This window comes from Choloepus didactylus, chromosome 4 (genome assembly GCF_015220235.1).
Source record: "Choloepus didactylus isolate mChoDid1 chromosome 4, mChoDid1.pri, whole genome shotgun sequence".
NCBI lineage: Eukaryota > Metazoa > Chordata > Mammalia > Pilosa > Megalonychidae > Choloepus > Choloepus didactylus.
In genome coordinates, this window is record NC_051310.1 from 4,529,287 (window position 1) to 4,539,977 (window position 10,691).

Below are 10,691 nucleotides of genomic sequence, written 5' to 3' on the forward strand. Positions count from 1 at the left end.
CATCTGCACACAGCTGGTGCAGCTGGCGTCCTGGAGAAAGCGGGACCCGAGGTGCAGTTAACCAAGGGAGCAAATAAATAAAATCGCATCAGCCCAGAGTGGGGCAGGAGTGAGCTCGGGCGCAGTGGTCTGCAGCTGTCCCACCAACCACCCCTTCTGCCTGTCGTCACAAGCCACTGCTTAGGTCAGCTCCCAGCACCCTGTCCCAAGAGAGGGTGATGAGACGAGACATGGAAAAACCTTGCTCCACCTGAGAGATTCCCTCCCACAGAATGTCATGGCTCCTGGGTTGGGGCCATCCATCTGCTCTTTCCACTCTGGGATGAGAAATTTTTATAAATCCTCTTTCAGAGGAAAACTTCCCCATCCAGGCCACTGTCATAAAACTAGATATTCTAGAGTATTTCACATAGGCTCTAGGGGTATTTCTCCTGAAAGCCCTCACTTGGATAGTGCATGGTTGGAGTTCCTTTGCCTCACCCCCTTCCCCCACCAAGACAAAAGAGGGGGTAATGCTGTGGACCCAGCCTCAGATGCTGGGCAGTTCCAGCTGCCCCTACGCACCCTCTCCCACTTTCTCCACTCTGCCCATTGATGCCTGCTCCTTGGAACTTCCTGATCTCAAAAGGATTGCCCCCACTCCTTGAGGCTCAATTCTGGGCCTCTGAGAGCAGGGCAGGGCTGTGGATCTCTTCTGCCTCCCCAGAGCAGGCAGGCTTTCCCTGTGAGCTGGGACCTGCTGGGCCTCCAGTGGACATGAGGCCACCATATGGCTGATGCTCTGGAGAGTGACCTTTCTTGGGCTGTGGTGGCAGCTTGCATCCTTGGCAGCGATGGTCTAGACCGCCACAGTTGCAGCACCTGTTTCCTTTTGATGTGCACTTCTGCATGCTCTTCCCCTTTGGCGGCCTCTCACTCCCAATACGGACTCCCCACCAGGTCCGGTGACACGGATGGATTCCAGGCCCTTGGCAGACTTACAGGTGAACTCCACCGCCTCACCCTCCTTCAGGCTCCGGGAGCCCTCCATGTGCAGCTTACTCTGATGCACAAAGATGTCCACCAGGGGGTCGAGCGCAACCCCGGCACGGGCGGGCAGGACAGGAAGCGAACCCCATGCGCACGGTGAACCACTTACAGACGCCGGCACCGGGCAGCACCAGCGGCTCCTCTGCCTCCCGGGCCGTGCGCTCTGCCGCCGCCACTGCCGCCCTGGCACAGCCACCTGCAGGCTGCTGGCTGACACCGAGCCCACGGCCCCTGGTTGGGCGGCTGCTGGCCCCAGAGAAGCCCAGAGGCAAAGTTGAACATTTTTATTATGATAATTAAAACATACACAAAACTAGAGAAAATAGTATAACCAACCCAGCTTCAAAAGCCACATTTTCCATAGAAGCAGCAAACAGATTGGAGGGGCCAGGGGCCGGGGAACGGGGAGTAACTGCTTAGAGGGGGTAACGTTTTCATTCTGGGGTAATGAAGATATTTTGTAATTAGAGGTGGTTTACTAAATTTACTAAATGCCACTTAAATTGCACTTTAAATTGTTAAATTTCATGTTATGTGAATTTCACTTCAATTTTAAAAAGCAATATATTTGAATCTATGATCTCAAAAAAAAAAAAAAAAATGCAGCAGCCTTGACCACGCTCACTCATCCTCCCTGCTGGGATATTTCAGAGCAAATCCTAGATACCACATACCATGGCATCTCCCCCACAAATTCTTCTGATTGCGTTGCTGATTAGCATTTTTTTTTTTTAAACATCACCATCTTATTATCACACCAAATATAATAAACCTCTTCTTAAAACCATTTGTTTCCCAGTCCATATTCTGATTGCACCATTATTTCCCAAAGACTTTTTGTAGTTGGTTTGTTCAAATCAGGATCCAAAGAAGTCCACACATTGCATTTGGTTGTCAGGTCTTTAAGTCTCTTTAAATCCCACCCTGTTTGGTTTAATGTCATTAAATCAAAACCACCTCTCTTGTGGGATTTCCTACATTCTAGGTTGGGCTGATTGTTTCCTTGAGGTGTCATTTAAGTTACTTCTCTATCCTTCATACTTTCTGTAAATGTTATTTAGATCTAAATGTTCAAATTTGGGTTCAACATCAATGTTTTTTATGGTCAGTGTTTTTTAGTTATAAGACATCTTGGCCTACTCCAAAATTACAGAGCTTTTTTCCTATGCTTTCTTTTAGAAGCTTTCTAATTTTAGTTTTTCCCTCTAGGTTTATGATCCATTGAGTCAATTTTTCTACCTGCTGTGAGATAAGAATTGAAGTTTACTTGTCACCCACAAGGATGGCTCCAGCATCATTTTGGGAAAAACTATCCTTTGTCAAAAGTGGATTGACCTTACTTGTGTGGGTCTCTTTTAGGACTTTATTTTGTTTTATTGATTGTATGTCTACATCTGCCAGTACCATGCTGTCCTGATTACTGTAGTTTAGGTAAGTCATCCGACGGTGTGAATCCTCCAACTTTGTCTTCTTTTTCCAAATAGCTGGGCTGTTCTCGATCTTTGCATTTCCATATAACTTAGAATCAGCTTGTAACTAAAATGGCTGAAATTTAAAGACCGACAATAGCAAGTGTTGACAAGGACGTGGACACTTGGAGCTCTCAGACCCGGCTGCTGGGAGTGGAAGATGTCACAACCACTTTGGAGGACGGTTTGGCAGTTACTGGCACTTACCCAGAAGTTCTGCTTGTAGGTAATTTATCCAAGAGAAATGAAAACATTTGTCCAAAAAGACTTGTACAAGGATTTCCACATTATAATAATTGCTCATAATATCCAATAATTGGAAACAACCCAAATGTCCATTAGCAAGTGATGGAAAAACAAATTGATAATATAGTCATACGATGGAATAGCACATGGTAATTAATGTGGTACAAACTGCTACTAAACACACCATGAAGAATCTCAAGCACATTATGTTGAGCAAAAGAAGCCAGACATAAAAGATTAGATACTCTATGATTCTAATTATATGAAATTCCAGAGCAGACCAGCGGCTGCCTGGGGCTGGAGCGACCGGCCGGGAGGGAGCCTGAAGGCATCTTTGAGGGGTGATGGAACCTGTTCTATATCTCGATTGTGGTGGCAGCTACACGGTTTTGTCAAAACTCACTGGACTGTACACAACACGGGTGCCTTTATTATTCGTAAATTGTATTGTAGTAAAGTTAATTTTAAAAGGAAAAAGTTGAGGTTCGATTTTCTGACAAGAACACTTCCCGGGAGGCTCTGTGCTCTTGCCCTGGCGCAGCCTCGGGGGCGTGTTTGTGTCACCCCTCACACTCGTGCTCTTAAACTCTTCCACCTTGTCCCATCGCCAAGTCCTCCTGCAGCCTTTTCTCGATGGGTTCAGCAGCCACTGATGACCACTGCCTGGGACCCAGGAGTCCACAGGGGTTGTAAATTAGTAATTTCCTAGTTCCATCATATCCTTCTATGTTGATTAGTTGAAATTCTTCTATAAAGAACTTTTTCCTGAAAGTTTGTTTAGGAAAGTTGGATGAGTGCCTGTTACCCTCTGGTCTCCAACAATGACCAACGGGCATTGGTTTTTTTTTGTTTTTTTTTTAACATTTAAGAACTTTTGGATCCCTGTATTTGCTGTGTTCCCATTAGCCACCGTTCTTTGATGCCAAATTGCTCCGTCTCAGGCCAGTGAGGGTCCTGAAGGGCTGCTCCTGGGAGCCTCGACGTGACCCTGGTGGTCTGAATGCTTCTTGTGCTCCTGGAACGAGGCATCCCAGGCTCATCCTGTCCACATCCTCCCCTATGGAGCCAGCTGTTTCTGCAAGGAGTGGAGCGCTGGCTCCTTTCGTGGGGAAATGGCATTCCGAGACCACAGTCTGGGCTTAGAGGTGGGGATGGAGAAGAGGGGAGGTCCGAATCCCAGCCAGGGTCTCCTGTGGCACCAGCTCGGGACCTGCCCCTGCCTTCCCACCGCTGAAAGCCTGGGACTCGCTCACTGGCCCCTCGCAGGCCAGACCGGGTCCCTCAAAGTCAAACGAACAGCTGCCAGTGAAGCCCTCCTGGATTCCACACGGGCAGGGAAGCTCCGGCCTCTGAGGTGGGGTGAGCCTGTGGTTACCCTCCGCCCATCCCAGCACCCCAGGCTTCAGGGGTCATCCCTGCCCAGCCAACTGAGCTGCCCCCCAGCTCCACGCACTACCACATCCCATCACTTCCTTCCTAGGCAATCTGCTGCGATCGAGCTCGCTTGTACCCCCCCACTGGAATTCAAGCTCCAAAGAGGCAAAGGCCTCCTCTGGCTTGCTCATCACTCTCTTCCAGCGCCATGTTGCAGGGGCTCAATGACTTGACAAACCCATGAACTCAAGGAGGCCCAGCGAGCATGAACGATTCATCCCGGTTCACACTGCAGAGCAGGGGCTGGGGTTCTAAGGCAGCACTGCTGGGTCCCCTGGGGGCAGATTCAGGCCTACTGGCTACTCCCAGAAAGGCTGGGAACCTTCCCTGCCACCTGCTGCCCGGCATCTTGGTCCTAGGTCGGCTGCTGCGGGTGGAGGTGGCTCTGGGTCTCACCCTGTGGCCTCCTCACCAGGGCACACCAAGCTCTGGAGGACGTACTGTCTTCAGGAGGGACAGACTCCGAGCCCCCGAATCCTGAATCCTGGCCAGGCAAGACTGGGCTTCACAGAGCTGGAAATCGCTCCAGCCACATGTGGGCTGAAGCCAGAGGCAAGGAGAAATGTGGGTGGCAGAAACCGGGGAGGAGGGCAAGCATTTCATTCTGACTTTCCTTAATGAAAAAGGCAGTGAACCAACAGGACCCAGACTTATTAGCTTGGAGGGCTGTTGAGAGCAGCTGCCAAGAAAGCCCCAAATGAAATGTGCTTAATTCCCTTCCAGGCGGGAAATCACGCGGTGCCGGGGTGGGGATCTCAGGGGAGCTGTTTCAAGGGGCTGCGCGGGCTTCTCTGCAGTGATGTCACACCAGGGCCTCCGGAGGGTGCGCCCCAGTGCACCCCCACCCCCGAGGGGAACACGGGCCAGGCCTTGCATCTGCGAGCTGTGGACTCACGCGGCAGCCCAGTGTCAAAGCACGAGCACTATTTTCTGTGGTCTGAACATTGTCATTACTCCAAAACTCCATGGCTGAAAACAAAGCCATTTTATTTGCTCATGATGCTGTGGGTCAGCAATTTGCACTGGTCTCACCGGGCTGGCATGGTGGCTGGGCATCTGGCTACCCCACTGGGCTGTGGGACCCAGGATGGTCTCTTGCATGGCGCCGTGGCCTCAGCTGGCCCCCTCTCCAGCAGGTCGTCTCGGGCCTTTTGAGGGTGGCCACGTTCTCGCAGCAAGAGCTTCCCAAGCCTCTGCTGATGCTCGCCTGCCAAGGCTCCAGCGCCAAAGCAGGCCACGCAATCCAGCCCAGTTAGCGGGGAAGAACCCCCCCAAGGCAGGGCCACTTGGAGCCCGACATGCCCACTGGGGGTCGGCCTTGCCGTGACGGTGGCTCATGGGACCCACGCAGCCCCCGGCCTCCTGGTGCTGATGCCGAGCACCCACTTGGTGCCGGGCTCAGTGTCCTGGAGTCACACCTGAGGGAGGAAGGGGCACTGGGGGGGGGGGTCTCAATGACCGGGCAGCATTTCATTTTGGGCAGCATTTCAATTTGGGGAGGACAGGGCAGGCTGGAGAGGAGCTGGAAGCCAGGGACCCTGGAAATGTCCACACAAGGAGACCTGCGGCAGGGCGGCTTGCAGAGGGCCGGGGTGAGCGGCAGCCTCGGTGAGAGGAGGGCCGAAGCACAGCTGGGGACTGCGGGCAGGATGCCGCCCCTGCAGTGGCCCTTGGGGCTGCACCCACAGAGAGGAGCAAGAAGGACCCACGTTCGGCCTGAACCGACTGAACAGGAAGGCGCTGCCCCACGCCCTTAGCCCTCCTCAACCCACTTCCCAGCAGCCACAGTGGGGCCACCTTGGCCCCAGCCTAACCCCCCCCAAGTCACTTGCGCTCCAGAGCCAGGTTTCCTCATCTGAAAAGCAGTGGCCTCCCTCCCTAACACCACAGAGCCGTCCCAGGCCGCAGTGTTGATGGCCGGGAGTCATCACTGTTAGAATCATCTAGAACAGCAGGTGTAGGAAGAAAACAACTTGTTAGTTTTACCAATTCTAAACATAGCACCTAAAAGCAGTACATGTATCTAAGTTACAAATAAATGCAAATATACTGAGAATTCATTGTCAAGAAATTCTTTATTGACTGGATTTGCCACCAAAAAACCCCCGGTGATCACTGGTTTAGCGGAGCAAGATTTGCGGTACTGTTTGAGAAGCGAGAGTTCTGTTTGAGGGATGATGAGCTGGGAAAATGCCAGCTTTCACCCTCACACCCACACAAGATGCCAGCAACCCACGGAGGGTTTTCTCTACAGCAGGCAGGCATCAGGCATTTACCAAGCGTCTGCTCTGAGCAAGGCAACTGGGCTGGAGGAAGCTGCTACGTGTCCTCTCTCCCTTAGGCTCACCCCCCTTTAAAAGGGCCCTCATCCCTGCTTTGCAGGTGAGGAAACAGGCCTGGAGAGGGTAAGGGGGGGTTTCACGTAGAGCAAGGCTGTGAGCACAGCACCCGAGTCTCAACGGGGGGCTGCATAGTGGAGCAGAGGCTGGAGGTCTCCAGTCTGGCTCTGGCCCTTCCTGGCCATCTGACTGTGGGCCAGGCAGGCTTCTGAACCTCGGTTTCCCCTGATGTAAAACAGGGGTCATGACAGCCCCTCCTTGCAGGTCGCTGTGAGGATTAAAGAAACAACACATGGTTGGACTTTAAAGGGCAAGGCAATCTTTGATAAAGAAAGCAATTACTAAAAAACAAATAATTTGCTAAACATGATTATTTGCAGAAGCTGCACTTGTTGCTAAATGTATTGGATCATTTCAGTGCCATGAACCCCCATCCTCCATACCGCTGTGATGCAGTGCTTCTTGGGGCCAAGCCGTGGCAAGCAGAGGTTGGGGCAACACAGTGCCTGCTCTGAGGACAGGGGTGCCTGGGCTGCCCAGACCCGAGGTGTGGAGCTTTCTAAGGCAGGCAGAGGTGTGTGTGTGTGTGTGAAGGGCTCGATGGCACCTCTCGCCTCAGACGTGGCCCCCGAGACAGCAGGCAGAGAGGAAGGCTTTCGGGAAGCAGGTACCACAGGCCCTGGGAGGCTTCCACGCCTCAGACCACTAAGCAACAAATGCGGGCTAGTCAGCACCAGGGGTACGGGCCCGGCTGCCCCATGACCGGCCAAAGAACCCCTTGCAACACTAACACCCCCCACAGGATGAGGAGGAAACATAGCCCCGACCTGACACCCAGAGGGCCTGCTGGTCCAGGTAAACCACATCTGCTGGTGCACCTGCACCTCTTCCGCCTTCCCCGGGACTGCCCCTGCCTCTCTCACAGCCCTGGAGAACCCTCCCGGCCGCCTCCCGGCTGGAGGGAGGCCACAGCACTGGGACATTGATCCCAGGTGTCACCCAGCCAGCTGCCCACTGAGGGCGGAGGGGGCGGTGAGGGCGGATGGGAGGTGGAAGGCCTGAAACCAGAATCCATAACCTCGTTTCTGACCCGACAAACACATCTTTAGTTTGAATTCTTTTCTTTTTCCATTACTTTGTCAATATATAGCTAAATGGCAAATAGCTCAATACAAAAGCAAAGGGCCTAGAAATCCCCAAACCTCAGCTAACCCCCCTCTGGATGCCCAGGAATTGGCAGTTGGGATTCCCACTCCCTGGGCCTTTTTATGTTTTCTCCTCCGTGTACCCAGTCACCCCATTCCTTTGATGGCCGTGTACTTGGCTACTACTGCCAGCTCTCGGGACAGAAATGAATACGACAGCCCTGACCCCAAGGAGCTCCCAAGTCTAGTGGGCAGAAAAGCTTATGCAACGTCCAGTTGTCAGCGTCAGGAAAGGTGTGGGCAGTCATGGCAGACTGGAGGAGGAACCGCACAGCTTCTACTCAAGGCAACACAGGAACGTGCATCAAATGTAAATGTGAAGCCACCTTCTGACCCAGAAATGCCAATCCTAGATGTGTGCTCCACAACTTACATGCATGTATTCAAAACGATATTGGTTATTTCCAAATGATACTTAAGTGCCCATCACTTGAGGTTTGAAGAATAAATAAGATACCATGAAGCCAGGAGAAAAGAACGAAACCACTTTACATATATGTGCTGCTAAGGAAAGACTAAGATTCCGAACAGCGTATAGAGTGTGTTGTGCGTGTGGAAGTAATTACTGGGTGTGTGTGCGTGGGTGTAACCGTGCTGTCCGTCTCTGGAAGGACGTGTGAGCACTGGACCAGGGAGGGCCTGTGGAGAGCACGAGGGGTGAAGACAAGGGCAGGAAACTTGCCTCTTACCCCACGCCTTTCCTACCCTCTACGCTGGTTACCTGTTTAAGGGGATAAAGAACACCTGCAACCAGCCCTTCACGGTACAGAGTGAGAGGGAAAGCACAGCGGGAGCCTTGGCGGAGCAGGAGCCCTGGGAGCTGCCCCCGCTGCTGCAGGTCGGGGAGAGGGGGCCGGGAGGTGGTGGCATCTGACTGAACCCCGAAGGAGGGGCCGGGGGGGGCACCCAGCAGAGACGCCTGCAGCAGGCAGGGCTGTGGCTTGAGGCTTTGTGTTTTCTGTTAAAGACAGTGAAGCGTTTTAGGCAGGAAAGGGCCCTGACCATGGGAGAGGGAAAGTGGGCTGCTGGGGGCTGGAGACCAGGTGAGTCCGGCAGCCATGTCTGACCTCAGCAAAGAGGAGTCCCTGGCAGTAGTGACAGGGGGACTCGAGGGGAGTTTCGGCAGTGGATGATGCTGGTTTGGTGACCAGCTACATGGCAGTGCCATCAACCAAGGACGAGTGCAGGAAGGGCCAGGGGAGAGCACCTGAGGCTTGGACATGCCCTTCCCAGGTGCGTAAAGACAGACAGCCAGACTCATCCAGCACAGGACCAAAGAGCAAGTCAGGATCACCCAGGACACCGAAAGCATGAAGCAGCTGCAGAGAGGGACGGCCTGGCCTCAAATCTGCTGAGGAGGAAATGAATCCGACCACTTGGAATGTTCCAGACAGCTCCTACTGCACGAGTCCACCGCTGGCAGCTACTTGACATGCAGGAAGCAAGGAAGAAGACGCTGCTGCCGCGGGAACGGCTGAGACCAGATCCCAGAGCAGTCTGGCCAGCTCCTCCTGGTTCGTGGCTGGAAGTCAAGGCAGGGGAAGCCACGGGAAAGCGGGAGTTCCTGCATGGGGTCGCTCCCTTTCTGGCGACACCAGCTGCTGAAGCTGCTCTCTGGATGCCTCTGCCCGACAGAAGCTCCCAAGGCTCCTCACCAGAAGGCAGATCCTGCACCGAGGGTCCGGGGGTCAGGAGTTCGACCTTGAGAGGGAGCCCTGGGAAGTGAGGCGGGCAGGAGAGTCCGCACAGGCTGCGGTTCGAGGTGATGCCCTGGAGAACCCCGCACGGGGCCAGCACAGGGGCTGCGAGGAGACGCGCGGGGCAGGACTACGTGAGGCGGGGGCCTGGGTCTCCTGACCCTCCGCGGGGGCACCTTCCCTGCCTGCGCCCGACACACGCTCTGGTCCGTCCCGAGCTTTACGAGGTTCTCTTTCCCCCACGCCTCCAGGACTCCATTTCCACCCTTTGCACCCGCCTGAGTGCCTGGGCTGGCGGACGTCCCATGGCACCTGACAGAGGACACCTGCCTCACCTCTGCCATTAGCTCCCCTTCTTCCTCCACCGCCCGGCAGGAAGAAACCCGGGTTCTGGTCTTGGCACTTGTTCCCTCTTGTTCTATCCCACGAGCCCAATCCCCTCCCTCCACCCACACCCCAGTCACACTGAGGCCCCCAGCCCCTAACCTGCTTTCCCGGGCGCCTCCCTCGGGTCTCCCTCTCTGCAGGATTACTCGAGGGGGGCCTGCTCCTCGGAGGCCCAGGATGGCTGTGCCTGTCCTCCCAGGCTCTCCCCGGCACCGGGTACCGTCTCCGGCAGCACGTGCCGCTGTGACCTGGAGCGTGTGTCCTCTGAGAAGACCCGAGTCTGTCGCAAACACCCCACGCCCACTTCTACACCACGCAGGGTCGCTCACACACAGGGACCCAGCTTCCTACTCAACTGCTGTCTGGGGCAATGACGGATTTGAAGCCACCGAGGCTGCGGCGGCCAGTGGATGCTACGGTCAGTCTTCCCAGTACCCCAAGAGGTGCTGGGCCTGGAGCGCCGCTCTCTCAGTCGACCAGAGAGGACAAGGCCGCAGCGTCTCTGCCTCATCCCTGCCCAGGCCAGGGGCCGCGACGGGGCAGCAGCATCAAGGGAGCTGGGAAAAGAACAGGTGCTGATGGGAAAAACACACTCACTGAACATCTTCATTTATGCCCTCAACCATCACAAATTCCTGTTCCTCAATTTGATTCCACCGTAATGTGAACATCTTATAAGAATGCACTTCAAATAGAGCTAAAGGCTACAGACAAAAGGCATCCATCCACACCTGTGCTTCCACAGGGCACAATTCTGGGGAAATTACCCCAAGATCCAGAGCAAAAGGGATGGGAACAAACCCCACTTTGTTTTAGGGTGGGGTACTGCTTTGTTTGGGGGGAGGGGGACAGAAAATGGTTTAGTTTCATATTTTATTACATCAA

At 54.0% G+C, this 10,691-nt stretch overlaps 1 pseudogene; it reads right to left on the reverse strand.

Annotated features, from left to right (window-relative positions):
- Positions 1-650: 650 nt before the first annotated feature.
- On the reverse strand, positions 651-7,503 carry LOC119533122 (annotated as a pseudogene).
- Between the last annotated feature and the right edge of the window lie 3,188 nt (positions 7,504-10,691).